Source organism: Pleurodeles waltl, chromosome 1_2 (assembly GCF_031143425.1).
Source record: "Pleurodeles waltl isolate 20211129_DDA chromosome 1_2, aPleWal1.hap1.20221129, whole genome shotgun sequence".
Lineage (NCBI taxonomy): Eukaryota > Metazoa > Chordata > Amphibia > Caudata > Salamandridae > Pleurodeles > Pleurodeles waltl.
The window spans coordinates 25,213,278-25,231,071 of record NC_090437.1 but is presented as its reverse complement, the minus strand read 5'-3'; positions in this window follow the sequence as shown (position 1 = coordinate 25,231,071).

The window sequence follows — 17,794 nt, the reverse complement described above, 5'->3', positions numbered from 1 at the left end:
GTGGTGCTATTGCCACGATCGCCATTGCCTAATGACACTTATAAACCACATAGAAAAACAAATACAAGACATACTACATATAAGAAACACTACAACACACTTCAACACATGAGGCACCTCTAAGAAAACACAGGTGGTACATGTGTGACCTACTTTTAGGGGCATATTTATACTCTGGCTGCACTGAATTTGCATCAAAAGTTTTGACGCAAATTCGGCGCAAGCCCTACACCATATTTATACTTTGATGCCCGACCCCGCGAACGCCGAAATTCCACCGTGTGCGTCATTTTCTGGATGCCTGAAACCGTCTTGCGTTAATGACATGCAAGGTAGGCGTTCCCGTCCAAAAACGGACTTTAAGGCATGTGCGCCATATTTATCCCACCACGCAAAAATCCTGCACGGCCGGGAGGCGGGGGTGGAAAATGACACACAGCCCGATTTGCGTAAAAAAATAACACTTGGGTCAAGGCAGGTGTTAAAATGGGGCAAACACACCAGTACTTAAGAAAAACACACAGAAGCAACTTCAGAGCTCCAAAAGCAAGACATGGAGGTGCTATTCATCCAGCATGTACGAAGATGCAGAGCACAGGACGAACACCAGCAGCTTCCACCACACCATCAGGGACCCTAAAGGCAACGCAGAAGGCAGGAGAGGATATTCAGGACCAGGACAACCCTTCTGGTACAGACTCAACTGGCAAGCCATTCAGCAGCTGCTGCTCCACATTGAGCCACAGTTGGCACCCACCTTTCAGACACCTCACATCATTCCACCAGAGACCAAGCTGCTAGCTGTTCTCCACATGTTGGCAAGTGGCTTATTGTAAACCACTGGTGCCCTGGATGCCGGGATCACACAGCCCTCATTTTCTGCCTTCGTACCCAAGGTATTAGATGCCATCATCTCCCTCACACCCCACCACATCAGCTTCCCCAACACACAGCAGAAGCAGCAGGAGACCAAGCAGGGGTTCTGTCAAATCAATGGCTTCCCACACGTGCTTAGTGCCATTGACTGCACATGTACGGACTGTGCCACCTACTGCAACCGAACATCTATACCGCAACAGGAAGCACACACACTCCATCAATGTGCAGGCCATTGTCGATCACCGGGGCTTGATCACCAACATCGTGGCAAAGTATCCTGGGAGCGTACATGATTCATTCATCTTTCGCCACTTCACCATCAATCAACACTTGGTAAGTACAGAAACCCAGTTATATACACAGGGCACAGCAACCCTGTAGGACACACAACACAAACACCACTACATTGACACGTGGCCAAGAAGACACTGAGGTTGTGACACTGCAAGTCATGTGTGATATCCTCACCCAATAGGACACACACATAGTGACAAATGACAGATGCAAATAACAACAGATGCCACTCCACAGACACAAGGGAACAATTTAACCCCTAGGTTGCCCGGTGCAGAGGACGAGACCAGCTCGTCCTGCTATGGGCCCCCCCAGATGGCCGAGCACCCCCCTCCCCTGGGCAGAGATGGAAGGGGAATCACTTCCCCTTCCACCCCCGCCCCCCTGACCTCTCTGTGGTGTCTGATGACGTCAGCGCACTTTTGCGTGCTGACCTCATCAGACACCTTGAGCTTCCAGCGCCGATCGAAGGAGAAATGCAAAAGCATTTCTCCTCTGATCACGTGGAGGGGGCAGAGAGGCATGAAAGGAGAGGAAAGGCCTTTCCTCACCTTTCATGTCTCTCTGAGCATTTCTGCTGCCCGATCGCAATGCGATCGGGCAGCAGATATGCCCACTAGACACCAGGGAATTATTTTTTTGTTATATGAAATAAGGGAAGCGGCCCCTTGGGCAAGGTCTGCTCCTCTGGGGTAAATTTTTTCTAGGCCATTTCTGCCCCCGGGGGGGGGGCAAGAATCCACTAAACACCCGGGATGATTTTAATTGTTGTTTTTTTGTATTTTTTTATGTTTCGGGAGCGACCCCTTGGGCAAGGGTCGCTCCCGGGGGGAGCAAATTATTAAATTATTTTTAGGCCATTTCTGCTCCCCCGGGGGCAGATCGGCCTTCCGATCTGCCCCAAGGTGGGGCAGAAGCCACTAGACACCAGGGATTATTGATTTTTTCATACTTGCACATAAGGGGAGCGGCCCCTTGAGCAAGGGCCGCTCCCCAGGGAGGCAAATGATTTTTAGGCCATTTCTGCACCCCCTGGTGGCAGATCGGCCTAAAATTATCAGGCCGAAAAACCACTAGACACCAGTGATATATTTTTTTGTTTATTTTTTTTTATGTTTGGGGAGCGACCCTTTAGGCAAGGGTCGCTTCCGGGGGGGCTACTTATTTTTAGGTCATTTCAACCACAAGAAACCAGGGAATTGTTATTTTTTTATACTAAAGCATAAGGGGAGCGGCCCCTTTGGCAAGGGCCACTCCCGGGGGGGGGGGCAAAATGTTTTAGGCCTTCTCTGCCCCCAGGGGGAGCAGAAACCTCTAGACACCAGTGATATATATATTTTTTTATTTACTTTATTTTTTTATGTATGGGGAGCGACCCCTTAGACAAGGGTCGCTCGCCTGGGGAACAAATTGTATTTAGGCCATTTCTGCCACCCTTGGGGGCAGATCGGCCTATTTTTGTTAGGCCAATCTGCCCCCAAAGGGCAGAAACCTCTGGACCCCATGGATTGGTGTGCGTGTATGTGCGTGTTTTCGTTGGGGGAGGCAGCCCCATGGGCAAGGGTCGCTCCCCATGGGGGCACATTACTGTTGGCCATAACTGCCACCCTTGGGGGCAGATTGGCCTATTTTTGGAAGGCCCATCTGCCCCCAAGAGGGGCAGAAAGCCCACCAGAGACCAGGGAAGATTTTATTTTCAAAATAAGAGGTTGAGGGTATGGCCATACCCCCACCCCAAATAAAAGGATCCAAAGTTGTTCTGCCCACCAGTGGGCAGATTGGGCAATTGCCCCAGATCCACACCCAGGGGGGACAGAAAGTCTACTAGATGCCAGGGAATAAAAAAAATAAAAGAAAATAGTGGGGTGGTGGTTACCAACCAGTATGGATCTGGTTATGCCCCCACCCGAACTGAAGGGGCTAACAGTCTTTCAGCTCTCCCCCACACACTAAAACATCTTATCCCATGGCATGCTAGAGGACATTTGATTATTTTTGGTTATTGTTCTACATTTGGGCCATGAGAGCTTGGTAACTCTCAAAAACGTCCCACTTGGAATGGTGAGGGCTGCACTTTTTTTTACTTTGGGATGCTGCCATGTAGAAAAATCCACAAGACCTAGACACATCTGAAGACTAAACATCTAGTTGATTCCAAGGTGGTGTGCTTCACATGCACCCCGCACCATTTCCTTACCCACGATGCTCTGCAAACCTGCAACTTTGCTGGAAAGCACACATTTTTCCCACATTTTTGTGATGGAACCTTCCAGAATCTGCAGGAATCCACAAAATTCCTACCACCCAACATTGTCTCATCGATACTGATAACATTTCTTCTGCACTTGTCAGCCTAAAATGTGTTTTTTCAAACTGCCCTTTTGGACCCACTTTGGTTCCCCCTCAATTTCGACATGTTTTGGGCTCTTCCCTGTCACAAACACTTGCCCACCTATACAAGTGAGGTATCATTTTTGCCGGGAGACTGAGGGGAACGTTGGGTGGTAGGAAATTTGTCCCGGTGCAGTGATCCCACACAGAAATGTGGGATTTTTTCTTTTTTTTTTTAGCTAAATTTGAGGTTTGCTGAGGATTCTGGGTAAGTAAATATTGGGGGATCCACGCTAGTTACACTTCCCTTGACTCCCTCGGGTGTCTAGTTTTCAGAAATGTCTGTGTTTTGTAGGTTTTCCTAGATGGCTGCTGAGCCCAGGACCAAAAACCCAGTTGTCCCCCCCGCAAAAACAGGTAGTTTTCTATTTGATAATTTTGATGTGTCCGGATAGTGTTTTGGGGCATTTCCTGTTGCGAGCACAAGGCCTACCCACACAAGTGAGGTACCATGTTTATCGGGAAACCTGGGGGAACGCTGTGTGGAAGGACATTTGTGGCTCCTCTCAGATTCCAGAACTTTCCGTCACCGAAATGTGAGGAAAAAGGTTTTTTTTTTGCCAAGTTGTGAGGCTTGCAAAGGATTCTGGGTAACAAAACCTGGTGAGAGCCCCACAAGTCACCCCGTCTTGGATTCCCCAAGGTCTATAGTTTTCATAAATGCACAGGTTTGGTAGGTTTCCCTATGTGCCGGCTGAGCTAGAGGCCAAAATCCACAGGTAGGCACTTTGCAAAAAACACCTCTGTTTTTCTTTGAGAAAATGTGATCAAAATCAAATCAAATCAAAAAAACATTTATAAAGCGCGCTACTCACCCGTGAGGGTCTCAAGGCGCTAGGGGGAGGGGGTTACTGCTGCTCGAAGAGCCAGGTCTTGAGCTGCCTCTGGAATGCGAGGTGGTCCTGGGTGGTCCTGAGGTTGGTAGGGAGGGAATTCCATGTCTTGGCCGCCAGGTAGGAGAAGGATTTCCCACCTGCCGTGGTGCGGCGGATGCGAGGGACGGCGGCAAGTGCGAGGTTGGCGGAGCAAAGTTGACGGGTGGGCGTGTAGAAACTGAGGCGACGGTTGAGGTATTTGGGTTCCTTGTTGTGGAGGGCTTTGTGTGCGTGGGTGAGGAGCCGGAAGGTGATCCTTTTGTTGACGGGAAGCCAGTGCAGGTGTCTCAGGTGGGCGGAGATGTGGCTGTTGCGGGGTATGTCGAGGACAAGGCGGGGGCGGAGGCGTTTTGTATTCACTGCAGACGTTTCTGGAGTTTAGTGGTGGTTCCTGCGTATTGTGTGTTTCCGTAGTCCAGGCGGCTTGTGACGAGGGCGTGGGTCACAGTCCTTCTGGTGTCGGCGGGGATCCAGCGGAAGATCTTTCGGAGCATGCGGAGGGTGAGGAAGCAGGAAGATGATACGGCGTTGACTTGTTTGGTCATGGTGAGAAGCGGGTCCAGGATGAATCCGAGGTTGCGTGCGTGGTCTGAGGGTTTGGTGCGGTGCCTAGGGCCGTGGGCCACCAAGAGTCGTCCCAGGCGGACGGGGTGTTTCTGAGGATGAGGACTTCCGTTTTTTCTGAGTTCAGTTTCAGACGGCTGAGTTTCATCCATTCTGCGACGTCTTTCATTCCATCTTGTAGGTTGGTCTTGGCACCAGTGGGGTCCTTGGTGAGGGAAAGTATCAGCTGAGTGTCGTCAGCGTAGGAGGTGATGTTGATGTTGTGTTTGCGTACGATGTCAGCGAGGGGGCTCATGTAGACATTGAGAGAGTCAGGCTGAGCGAGGAGCCTTTTGGGACGCCGCAGATGATCTCGGTGGGGTCTGAGCGGAACGGAGGGAGGTAGACTCTTTGGGAGCGGTTAGAGAGGTAACAGGAGATCTAGTCCAGGGCCAGTCCTTGGATACCGGTGGAGTGCAGGCGGGATGTTAGGGTTCGGTGGCAGATGGTGTCGAAGGCAGCCAATAGGTCGAGGAGGATGAGGGCGACTGTTTCTCCATTGTCCATCAGAGTTCTGATGTCGTCTGTGACTGAGATGAGGGCGGTTTCTGTGCTGTGATTGGCTCGGAATCCGGACTGGGAGGGGTCGAGTAGGTTGTTGTCTTCAAGGAAGTTGGTAAGTTGCTTGTTGACGGTCTTCTCTATGACTTTGGCAGGGAAGGGGAGGAGCGAGATGGGGAGGAAGTTCTTCAGGTCGCTGAGGTCCGCCGTAGGTTTCTTCAGTAGGGCGTTGACTTCTGCGTGTCTCCAGCTCTCGGGGAAGGTGGCAGAAGCAAACGAGCTGTTGATGATGGTCTGGAGATGCGGGGCGATGATGTTGTCGGCTTTGTTGAAGATTAAGTGTGGGCAGGGTTTGGAGGGGGCACCGGAGTGGATGGAGTTCATGGTAGCTTTGGTCTCCTCCGTACTGATGTGAGTCCAGGCGTTGAGGGTGATGGCTGGGGTTGTAGGTTCTGTGGTGGTTGGCTGGGTCTGGTGTCCGAAGCTGTCATGTAGGTCGGTGATCTTACGATGGAAGAAGGTGGAGAGGGAGTTGCAGAGGTCTTGTGAGGGCGTGATGGCGTTGGAGTTGGCGTTAGGATTGGAGAGCTCTTTGACAATGTTGAAGAGTTCTTTGCTATTGTGAGTGTTCTTGTCCAGTCTGTCTGTGAAGGAAGTTCTTTTGGTGGCGCGGATCAGTTGGTGGTGTTCGAGGGTGGCGTTTTTGAGGGCAGACATGTTTTCTGCGGTGTGGTCCTTGCGCCAGGCTTTCTCGAGGGTACGGCAGGTTTTTTTGGAACCATTCTGTCTGTGAACCATTGAGTTTTCCTGGTGCTGGTCTGTCTTGGGAGGCGTCTGAGGGGTGCGAGGTTGTCCGCGCAGTTGGTGATCCAATGCGTGAGGCTGAGGGCTGCGTCGTTGGGGTCGGTGGAGAAGGTGGGTTGGTTGTCACTGAGAGTGGAGAGAACCTGTTCCTTGGGGATTTTGTTCCAATGTCTGCGTGGGATGGGTTGTGTGTGGAGGTGGAGAGTCTCGCGTCTGAAGGTGAAGTGGACACATCTGTGGTCGGTCCAGGGTAGTACGGAGGAGTGGCTGAAGGATACGTGGTTGCTGGCGGAGAAGATGGGGTCGAGCGTGTGTCCGGCGATGTGGGTGGGGGTGTTCACCAGTTGCTTGAGACCGAGGTTGGCGAGGTTGTCGAGCAGGGCGGTGGTGTTGGGGTCATTGTTCTGTTCCAGGTGGAAGTTGAGGTCACCGAGGAGGATGTAGTCCGGCGAGGCAAGGGCGTGCGGGGAGATGAAGTCAGCGATAGATTCGCTGAAGAGGGCGCGTGGTCCAGGGGGTCTGTAGATGAGAGTTCCTCTGAGGGTGGTCCTGGGGTCGGTGTGGATCTGGAAGTGCAAGTGTTCGGCGGCGAGGGGGGTGTCTTCGGTGGAGGTGGTGACGTTGATGGAGTCCTTGAAGACGATGGCGATTCCTCCACTGACTTGGTTTCTGCGGTCTCTTCTGGTGATCTTGTAGCCGTCGGGGATGGCTATGGCGATGTCGGGGGCCGAGGAAGCGTTCATCCAGGTCTCAGTGATGAAGGCGACGTCTGGTGCGGTGGAGTCCAGGAGGTCCCATAGTTCAATGGCGTGCTTGTGGACAGAGCGTGCGTTGATCAGGATGCATTTGAGGTGGTTGTTGGCGCGTGGGCTGGCAGGCGGCGTGGAGTCGCGGTGGAAGGTGAGTTTGCAGGTGAGGCATGCAAAGGGTCCATGGGTGCGTTTAGGGTTGGCTTGGAAGCAGGTTCTGGAGCGCCCCGGGTTGAGAGCGCGGAGGGAGTTGGGTTCGTATCAGTGCTGTGGGGTTTGGGAGTGCTGGGGGCCAGGGGGTCGTGGCGCTGGGCGCGGTCCAGGAGCGGAGGGGCGCAGACGGGTTGCCTTTGCCGCGCCTTCAGCGCACCAGCGGCACGGCCGCACAGCAGCCGCCATAAGAGGGAGGAGGGGGGAAGGGGGGGAGGAGGGGTCAACTGGGGGCGGGAGGCTGGAGGGGGGAGACGAATGGGAGTGGGGGGCGGGCCGAGCAGGAGGTGGCGGCGGGAAGGCGGAGGGTGGGGGGTCAGGTAGAGGGGAAGGGAGAAAAAATAGGGAAGGGGGGATTACAGAGGAGGAGAGGAGTCAGGAAGAACAGAAGAGGAGGAGAGAGAAGAGTCAAGAGAGAAGAGTCAAGAGAGAAGAGAGAAGAGTCAAGACGAAGAGTCAAGAAGAAGAGGAGAGAAGAGTCAAGCAGAAGAGGAGAGAAGAGTCAAGCAAAAGAGGAGAGAAGAGTCAAGAAAGAAGAGGAGAGAAGAGTCAAGAAGAAGAGGAGAGAAGAGTCAAGAAGAAGAGGAGAGAAGAGTCAAGCAGAAGAGGAGAGACCAGAGAAGCAGAGGAGGGAAGCGTCCAGAAGATGAGGAGAAGGCCACAGAGGAAGAAAAGGAACACGCAGAGAAGAGTACAGAAGAAGAAAAGAACACGCAGGGCGGGGTGCAGAGGAGAAAAAAAGAACACAGATGAAGAAAGAACACGCAGGATGGGGTGCAGAGGAGAAAAGAAGAACACAGATGAAGAAAGAACACGCAGGGCGGGGTGCAGAGGAGAAATGAAGAACACAGATGAAGAAAGAACACGCAGGACGGGGTGCAGAGGAGAAAAGAAGGACACAGATGAAGAGCAAAGCAGGAAGAGAATGCGGTGAGGAAGAGGAGAAAAGAAGAAGAACACAGATGAAGAGCAAAGCAGGAAGAGAACGCAGTGAGGAAGAGGAGAAAAGAAGAAGAACACAGATGAAGAAAGAACACGCAGGACGGGTGCAGAGGAGAAAAGAAGGACACAGATGAAGAGCAATGCAGCAAGAGAACGCGGTGAGGAAGAGGAGAAAAGAAGAAGAGCACAGATGAAGAGCAAAGCAGGAAGAGAACGCGGTGAGGAAGAGGAGAAAAGAAGAAGAACACAGATGAAGAGCAAAGCAGGAAGAGAACGCGGTGAGGAAGAGGAGAAAAGAAGAAGAACACGGATGAAGAAAGAACACGCAGGAAGGGTGCAGAGGAGAAAAGAAAAACAGAGATGAAGAGCAAAGCAGGAAGAGAACGCGGTGAGGAAGAGGAGCGGGGCACAGAGGAAGAGCAGAACACGCAGCAAGTGGGCTGCAGAAGAGGAGCAGAGAGCGGAGGAAGATGGCTACCAGAAGAAGGAGCAGAAAGCGAAGGGAAATGGACAGCAGAGGTGTGGAGAAAGGTTGGAGGAGAGAGCGGAAGGCAGAAGACAGAAGTTCAGGGAAAGAGAGGTGAGTAGCGCGGGGCTGGGCGAGGGGCTGGGCGGGGGGAGTACTTACGGTTTTAGCAGGTCTTGCTGGGAAGTGTCAGGAGCCTGGGCTGGTGGAGCTGCAGCGGCAGGGGGAGCGACCTACCATAGGGTCAAGGGTCGCTGACTCTGCCGCGCAGCGGCCTCCATAAGAGGGAGTAGGGGGGGAGGAGGGGTCAGCTGGGGGCAGGAGGCGGGAGGGGGGGCGACGAATGGGAGCAGGGGGGGCGGGCCGAGCAGGAGGTGATGGCGGGAAGGTGGAGGGTGGGGGGTCAGGTAGAGGGGAAGGGAGAAAAGATAGGGAAGGGGGGATTACAGAAGAGGAGAGGAGTCAGGAAGAACAGAAGAGGAGGAGAGAGAAGAGGCAAGAGAGAAGAGAGAAGAGAGAAGTGTCAAGACGAAGAGTCAAGAAGAAGAGGAGAGAAGAGTCAAGCAGAAGAGGAGAGAAGAGTCAAGCAGAAGAGGAGAGAAGAGTCAAGAAGAAGAGTCAAGAAGAAGAGGAGAGAAGAGTCAAGCAGAAGAGGAGAGAAGAGTCAAGAAGAAGAGGAGAGAAGAGTCAAGCAGAAGAGGAGAGACCAGAGAAGCAGAGGAGGGAAGCGTCCAGAAGATGAGGAGAAGGCCACAGAGGAAGAAAAGGAACACGCAGAGAAGAGTACAGAAGAAGAAAAGAACACGCAGGGCGGGGTACAGTGGAGAAAAGAAGAACTCAGATGAAGAAAGAACATGCAGGACGGGGTGCAGAGGAGAAAAGAAGAACACAGATGAAGAAAGAACACGCAGGGCGGGGTGCAGAGGAGAAACGAAGAACACAGATGAAGAAAGAACACGCAGGACGGGGTGCAGAGGAGAAAAGAAGGACACAGATGAAGAGCAAAGCAGGAAGAGAACGCGGTGAGGAAGAGGAGAAAAGAAGAAGAACACAGATGAAGAGCAAAGCAGGAAGAGAACGCAGTGAGGAAGAGGAGAAAAGAAGAAGAACACAGATGAAGAAAGAACACGCAGGACGGGGTGCAAAGGAGAAAAGAAGGACACAGATGAAGAGCAAAGCAGGAAGAGAACGCGGTGAGGAAGAGGAGAAAAGAAGAAGAACACAGATGAAGAGCAAAGCAGGAAGAGAACGCGGTGAGGAAGAGGAGAAAAGAAGAAGAACACAGATGAAGAGCAAAGCAGGAAGAGAACGCGGTGAGGAAGAGGAGAAAAGAAGAAGAACACAGTTGAAGAAAGAACACGCAGGACGGGTGCAGAGGAGAAAAGAAGAACACAGATGAAGAGCAAAGCAGGAAGAGAACGCAGTGAGGAAGAGGAGCGGGGCACAGAGGAAGAGCAGAACACGCAGCAAGTGGACTGCAGAAGAGGAGCAGAGAGCGGAGGAAGATGGCTACCAGAAGAAGGAGCAGAAAGCGAAGGGAAATGGACAGCAGAGGTGCGGAGAAAGGTTGGAAGCGAGAGCGGAAGGCAGAAGCAGAAGTTCAAGGAAAGAGAGGTGAGTAGCGCGGGGCTGGGCGAGGGGTTGGGCGTGGGGAGTGCTTACGGTTTTAGCAGGTCTTGCTGGGAGGTGTCAGGAGCCTGGGCTGGTGGAGCTGCAGCGGCAGGGGGAGCGACCTACCCTATTGATCTGTCCACATTGTGTTTTGGGGCATTTCCTGTAGCGGTCACTAGGCCTACCCACACAAGTGAGGTACAATTTTTATCGGGAGACTTGGGAGAACATAGAATAGCAAAACAAGTGTTATTGCCCCTTGTCTTTCTCTACATTTTTTCCTTCCAAATATAAGACAGTGTGTAAAAAAGATGTCTATTTGAGAAATGCCCTGTAATTCACATGCTAGTATGGGGACCCCAGAATTCAGAGATGTGCAAATAAGCACTGCTCCTCAACACCTTATCTTGTGCCCATTTTGGAAATGCAAAGGTTTTCTTGATACCTATTTTTCACTCTTTATATTTCAGCAAATGAATTGCTGTATACCCGGCATAGAATGAAAACCCACTGCAAGGTACAGCTCATTTGATGGCTCTGGGTACCTAGGGTTCTTGATGAACCTACAAACCCTATATATCCCCGCAAACAGAAGAGACCAGCAGACACAACGGTATATTGTTTTAAAAAATCTGACATTACAGGAAAAAGTTACAGAGTAAAATGCAGAGAAAAATGGCAGTTTTTTTCACCTCAATTTCATTTTTTTTTTATTTCAGTTGTTATTTTCTGTAGGAAACCCTTGTAGGGTCTACACAAATTACCCATTGCTGAATTCAGAATTTTGTCTACTTTTCAGAAATGTTTAGGTTTCTGGGATCCAGCATTGGTTTCACACCCATTTCTGTCACTGACTGGAAGGAGGCTGAAAGCACAAAAAATTGTAAACATGGAGTATGTCCCAGTAAAACGCCAAAATTGTGTTGAAAAATTGGGGTTTCTGATTCAAGTCTGCCTGTTCCTGAAAGCTGGGAAGCTGGTGATTTTAGCACTGCAAACCCTTTGTTGATGCCAATTTCAGGGAAAAAACACAAGCCTTCTTCTGCAGCCCTTTTTCCCATTTAAAAAAAAACAAATGACATTTTCACAGCATTTTGGCTAATTTCTTGGTCTCCTTCAAGGGAACCCACAAAGTCTGGGTACCTCTAGAATCCCTAGGATGTTGGAAAAAAAAGGACGCAAATTTGGCATGGGTAGCTTCTGTGGACAAAAAGTTATGATGGCCTAAGGGTGCCCTTCCCCAAATACCCAAAAAAGGCCTGGCACCTGAGGGGGGAAAAGTCCCGGCTTCGAAGGGGTTAAAACGACACAGTGACAATGACATGCCCTTAACTGCCAGTACAATAACACTCAATCACACACCCTTCCAAACAATATGTACAGTGTATGGGGTATGCAGTGTGTTTCACTGCAGGTATAACACCATAACATACATAGCATGATGATGATCACTCTAATGAATGGGACATGGAATCATTGAGGCTGTACCAGCATCTCACATCACTCCTGGGCTGACATTGCCCACTACCAATAAGCAAGTGGACTGTGCTAAGAACACATATTGATGTGACAATATTGCAAAGTGCACTTTCCTACACATACGGTTTGAGACAATTATACACATACACAACAGATTTACTGGCATATGGACCTTCTGACAATTAAACCGTCAACCCCACAACCAAGTTAGCCAGCTGAACTGGACCAGGTTTAGTAGTGTAGGTACACGTTTGAACATGAGTCAACTCGGTAAGGGCAGATAAATAGGTCTGCAGAGAACTTGTCATACATGGGATATTTGTGCATTGTCAATTGTCAACACGTCAGTGCTACCAACTTATGGAGATGTGTTGTACATTGTCACCTAGCCAAATCAAAGGGCCTCACTGACGTTCAATTAATTCTATTGCATATGTTAAATTGGATGGGATGTCCAGGCCATATAGATGCAACCTTGTTACCACCACTGTGGAACTGAGTCTCTGTATGGAAGTATCATGTCACCCTCAGTTAGGACATATGGACATCTCTTTCACATGACAAAATGCATGGGAGTACACAATGTACTGCAAGTCTACAAAAATACCGCTGACATCCGGTCAAGCAGTCAAACACCAGTTCAGATAATGAAACATCCCAGTGCTGATGGTACATCCTAGAAGCCTAGGATTCCACACAATAACACAAACACAGATGAGTCACAGACAACACAAGATAACAACTGCCATGCAAAGTGATAATCACGGTGCAAGCTCCATCAACAAATGTAACTAATTTTCTCTTTCAGCTGATCAGGGGTATGGGATCCAGCCATGGATCATGACCGAATTTCCAAACCCAAGCACTGCAGCAGAGCGTGCCTATAATGAGGCACATCGGAGGACACACACCATAGTAGAGAGGACCTTTGGCATCCTGAAGTCAAGAATCAGGTGGCTCGACATCAAGGAGGCTGCCTCCTATACTCACCTGAAATGGTCTGCAAGATCATTTTGACCTGTGCCATCCTGCACAACATTTGTGTAAGGAGTAACATTCCCCTCTATGAACCAGACACACAAATGCCTGAAGAGGAGGAAGAGGAGGATGTTGTCCATCAACATGAGGGGGACCATCCAAACACTGCAGCAGGATTGTGTTGGAGACAACACATTGTACAAAACTTCTTTTAACTCTACTCACCATCACCACTGTCTTACCATATGTCATTAAACACCTATTCTAATCAACAAATCATGGTCTGGGTAATTATTTATGCATCACATTATCCCTAGGATTCATAATCAGAGTTTGGCCTTATGGAGCATTGCAGATATACAGATTAGGATACTGAAAACGCCACATCACATTTGATGGGTATGAAGGTACAGCCAACTTCACACACAGTGTAAATGACATATATCCTGTCCATTTCACATTTGAAGGTCAATGTCAGAGTACCACAGCTATGGCACACATACATGTTAGTAACATGGTTCATTGCAGCATATGGCACACAACTAAGAAACCATCATTCAGAAGGTAATAAACTGCCTCACACATTATGCAGTGGATGTGCTATTGCATTGGTAACAGGAATGTATGACTACACCCTTGACAGCAGTAAGTGTGACATCAGCTATCTCTGCAAGGAATATGTGTCACAAGAAGTCCATGTAAGCTGCAAATGAATAGCACAAGTGCCCCAGGTATGACAAGCATTGCTCACAAGATATGCCCTGCGCAGTCCATCCCAGGTCATAAGTCCTGCCAATGCCATGTTTTCAGTCTCTCCCCACCCTTCTCTAGGGGGCCCTGGAAATGGAGTATTTGTACCCAGATAATCCTTCATCTACACACACCTAGGCGCACATTCTGACTCCAGTGTGCTTCCCTCTTTAGTATGGCATTCCATAGATATAGTTCATCTGTCTGGACTTCAGGTCAGATAATGCACTGCCTGGTAGTATGTAGGACCTGTAATCATCTGTCCATTGCTTCCAATGTGAAAGGTACTGTTGGCCCTTTGAACTTGATTCTCACCTACAGGACTTGTGAGAGACTGAAGCTGCACACACCTGTGAGCACTTCCATGCAGAACAGCCATTTGAACCTGCCCTGCCTTCGCTGCTGCCTGGAACAGCTGTGAAGCTGCCATTATATGTATATCCTTGTTATGCATTGCCATATAAATCACTTGTGTAACACAGGCCTTGGGTGATTGTGTAACATTGCAGCCCACAGGACAAATACAGTTTACATTTTCCACAGTGTTGTTCCGGCTTTTCCCAGTCAGAGTCTGCTCACTGTGTATTTGCCTTGTTCATGTTAGTTCCTGACAGAGCCTCCATCCTGTTAGCCTGATTGGTTCCTGTCTTTGTGTTACCATAAAGGTTCCCTGTGGCTACATTTGTCTCATAGTTGCTTTCCATGCCCTCACTTTCCTCCTGGGGTATTGTGTCTGGTAGGTCTACGATGAATCCTCAAATAGATTGTATAGCGTAATCAGTTTACTTATCATATCATGGTGTGGGACATGTCTTCAAATAGCCTAATCACAGCCCTATCTCTTGTCTGGGTTTCATGTATGCATGAGTGACAAACAGTGACAGTGTACCATGGCTGTATGCATGGATTGGGTATGGTGCCTTCAGCACAACAAACAACGTTTGCTAATGTGCATGAAAGGACAAAACATGTTTGTGCCCTGACGGTCCACACATAGATTCACATCGGCCCCAACCTATTGATGGGCCTTGCGTGGTGAATAGCTGTGAGATTAATCAGCACAGAGGCATTGATGTTCCTGGTTGCAGTGGGAATTTTAGAGGCCACCCTGTGTACAAATGTTGTGATGAAACCTGCTGGTTTAAAATTACTGATTGAATAACTTTGTGAGCACACCAAAGTTGCCTTGTTGTCAGTCTCAGAAAACGTCTGCAGTGCCATAGCTGGACTATCTCCATGTGTGTTCTCAATTCCTCATTGGCTTTCCTTCATTTCAGCTGTGATGGATGCTCTGTTAATGCAGGGAATGGCTCCACAGACTCATGACTAGACCTGCACCTAACTGTGACAACATGGACCCCAATAATGACACAGGGTACACATGGCCACACACTTGAACTGGACACCTTTGTGCAATTAACCAATGGAAATATGTGAACACATGCTGCTAGTTCTGCTGGTCCTCCACTGCCACATGAAAAACATAGGTCATTTATCTAACTCAAACTATGGAGTGCCATTACATTTTTGGATTGGTATTGGGACTCTGTGTCACAAACACCGTACCCACATAGCATTGTCAAATGCCTGACTCGTGGTTAGTATACAAACAAGTGACCAGGAAGTGGTATCCAACATTTCAGTACATGTGATGGCTTACTCTTGTAAGATTGCCATTATCGCCCGTCCTCTATCTATCCTGTGCATAGTTTGTCATGGGAGATGCCTTTGTCCCAAAATTCAGGGAAGTACACACAGCATTTGTTGCTACGTGAATGACAAACACATTTTCTGACTCATTGCCACACTGAATTGCATCTGATAGTTATCCACATTTACAACACATGCATACAAGCACATATATGAAAACACGTCTTGTGATGTTCACACAGAGGGCCAACTAAAAATGAAATAGCCAATTCACAGACATTGACACACAGGCAATGAGTTAAAGTATTAAGTTGTGTAGCCTTGCTCTCCTCCATTGAGGCACAACCTGCCCAAACTGGGTAATACCAATTTGTATTCCAAAATTTGGGGTAGCTATTGCGTCAGTGAAGAGTGCTAATCCGGTACAACAACTAGAGGATCATGGTCAGCAGTAGTGTGATCTGCCACATGTGCAGAAAAACTGAAATGCACAATGTAGGTGCAAACAGCCTATCTCTGTATAGTTACAGCTGTCATGTACTATAAAAATGTGAGAAATGACCCAAACCCAGTAAAAGACAAATTTTGATGCATATGTGTCAAAAAAGATGCATATGCGTCAAAATTTGCCACGTATGTGTAGAAAAATGACGCTCACAGCCATGATACATCCATTGGCCCTGAGCGGTAATTCCTACACTGTACCCTATGAAATTGGTTACCAATGCTAAATATTTGGAACTATGGATGCATGGTAATTTTTAAGCATGTGCGTAAAAAAAAATGTACGCACAGACTGTAAGCATCATAATATTTTGACGCATCATAATAATAACACACCGCATTTCAGGCAGGATGTGATGTAATAGGATATCCTGTTTACAGAATTGGTACAGTGGGTGTACTTTCACTTTGCAGTCTGTGATTTTTCTAGACTGTGTGGCTGTGATTAGAGTTTTGTCTGTCCCAATTGTGATTTTGTCTCCTGTGTGCCATCCAATTTGCCATCTGTGTCATTTCTAATTGTCTCAGTTGTTGATTGTAAGTGTTTTTTGTAATTTTTGGTGTCTAATTTTGTCTTTGTACTGTTGGGATTCTGTTGTGGGTATTGTTAGTTTGGGGATAGTTGGGCTGTTTTAGGGTTACTTTTATTTAATTTTCCTCCCTCCTTTCCCTTTATTGTCCTCTGTACCCTTTAATTTTCATAATATTTCTGTTGTGTTGGGTAGGCCACATCGTGGGAGAATGGGTGAGGAGGAGCTGGGGGGATTCATTTGGCTGGTGTGCCACTTCCGCCCCTTGATGATCGAAGCAGGTAGAAGGGTGATACAGGGGTATCACAGAGAGGCAAGGAGGCTCCGGTGGTCAAAGGTCTTGTACCATCTGCGACTCGTCTACAACACACCGTGCAACGACCACCAACTAAAGCACTGCTGGGCTGACCTTGTTGCCAGAAAGCAAGATCTGCTGGTACCACTTGGGTATTATGATTGGAGGCCCTGTTGGTGAGTACAATTCAGAGCAATGTGCACATTGAAATGCTCCATAGTGACAGTAGCACATTTGTTGATATGCTGCAGGCAATGTTTTTGGATGGCATGTGGAATGCAAGTTTAACATACAGTGGTCCTGAGTTATACAATAATTGCTGCACATTACTGTCATTTGTTGACGCAACAGCTGCACTAAGTTACAAAACACAACTGGTGCTTGTAAATTAGTGCTGCCTTCACGTCAATAGATGATTCAAATGTGGCTCTAACATTTGTTTTATCCATGGTCTGTTAGTGTACCAGAAAAGAGATTTTTTTTCATAGATAATTCCAAGAATTAATGTGTTCCCCAATTATTTTGAATACATGTCTGAACTGTATTCTGGCACATACGTACCAATTTCTTTCTAACCTCAGGTAATATCTTAGGCTGATAGTTTGACTTGGTTGTGCCGCAATTAAATTAGGAATGGATGCCAAAGTAAAGCACACGGGTTCATATCTATATGTTTGGTGCTACTTTCCATAGCTGTAGCATATAAAATGAAGCAAGTGATACAAATTGAGGGATAACAACTATCAATGGCCCTCTGTGCATTGTACCTGTGTGTTTTAAATTGGTCTTGGGCACAATAGCTGGAACAGAGCTAATATATTTCCCATCTGTGTTACTCTATAGCCATGCACGTCTCATAAGTTATGGGATCATCATGGGATACCTGACGTTGGGGAATGCATGGTCACAATGTATTACGTGCATGATGTCGTGCAAGGGACCCCTGACCAATTCCATCATACATATAAAGTTCCCTAATACTTTGCTAGTTTAGTTTGGTACACCCCTGCTGATCTAGGGCAGCATATGTACAATAACTAAGTTCCCAGTATGGAGGTTATCACAGACATGGGTGTATGCTAAGATCAGAAGGCCAGCATTCCTGTGACTGCTGCCATTTCAAAGGTACATACAAATTGAAACCTACATCATCATAATTGACACAGTGGTACATTTGCTAAACCATGTTTTAATAATGTGACAGTGTCAGTTTGCTGTATACCCGCTGATCTCCCAACTTGGCAAATGTAAGATGATGAATGTGGCTAACTGTGATTTCCAAA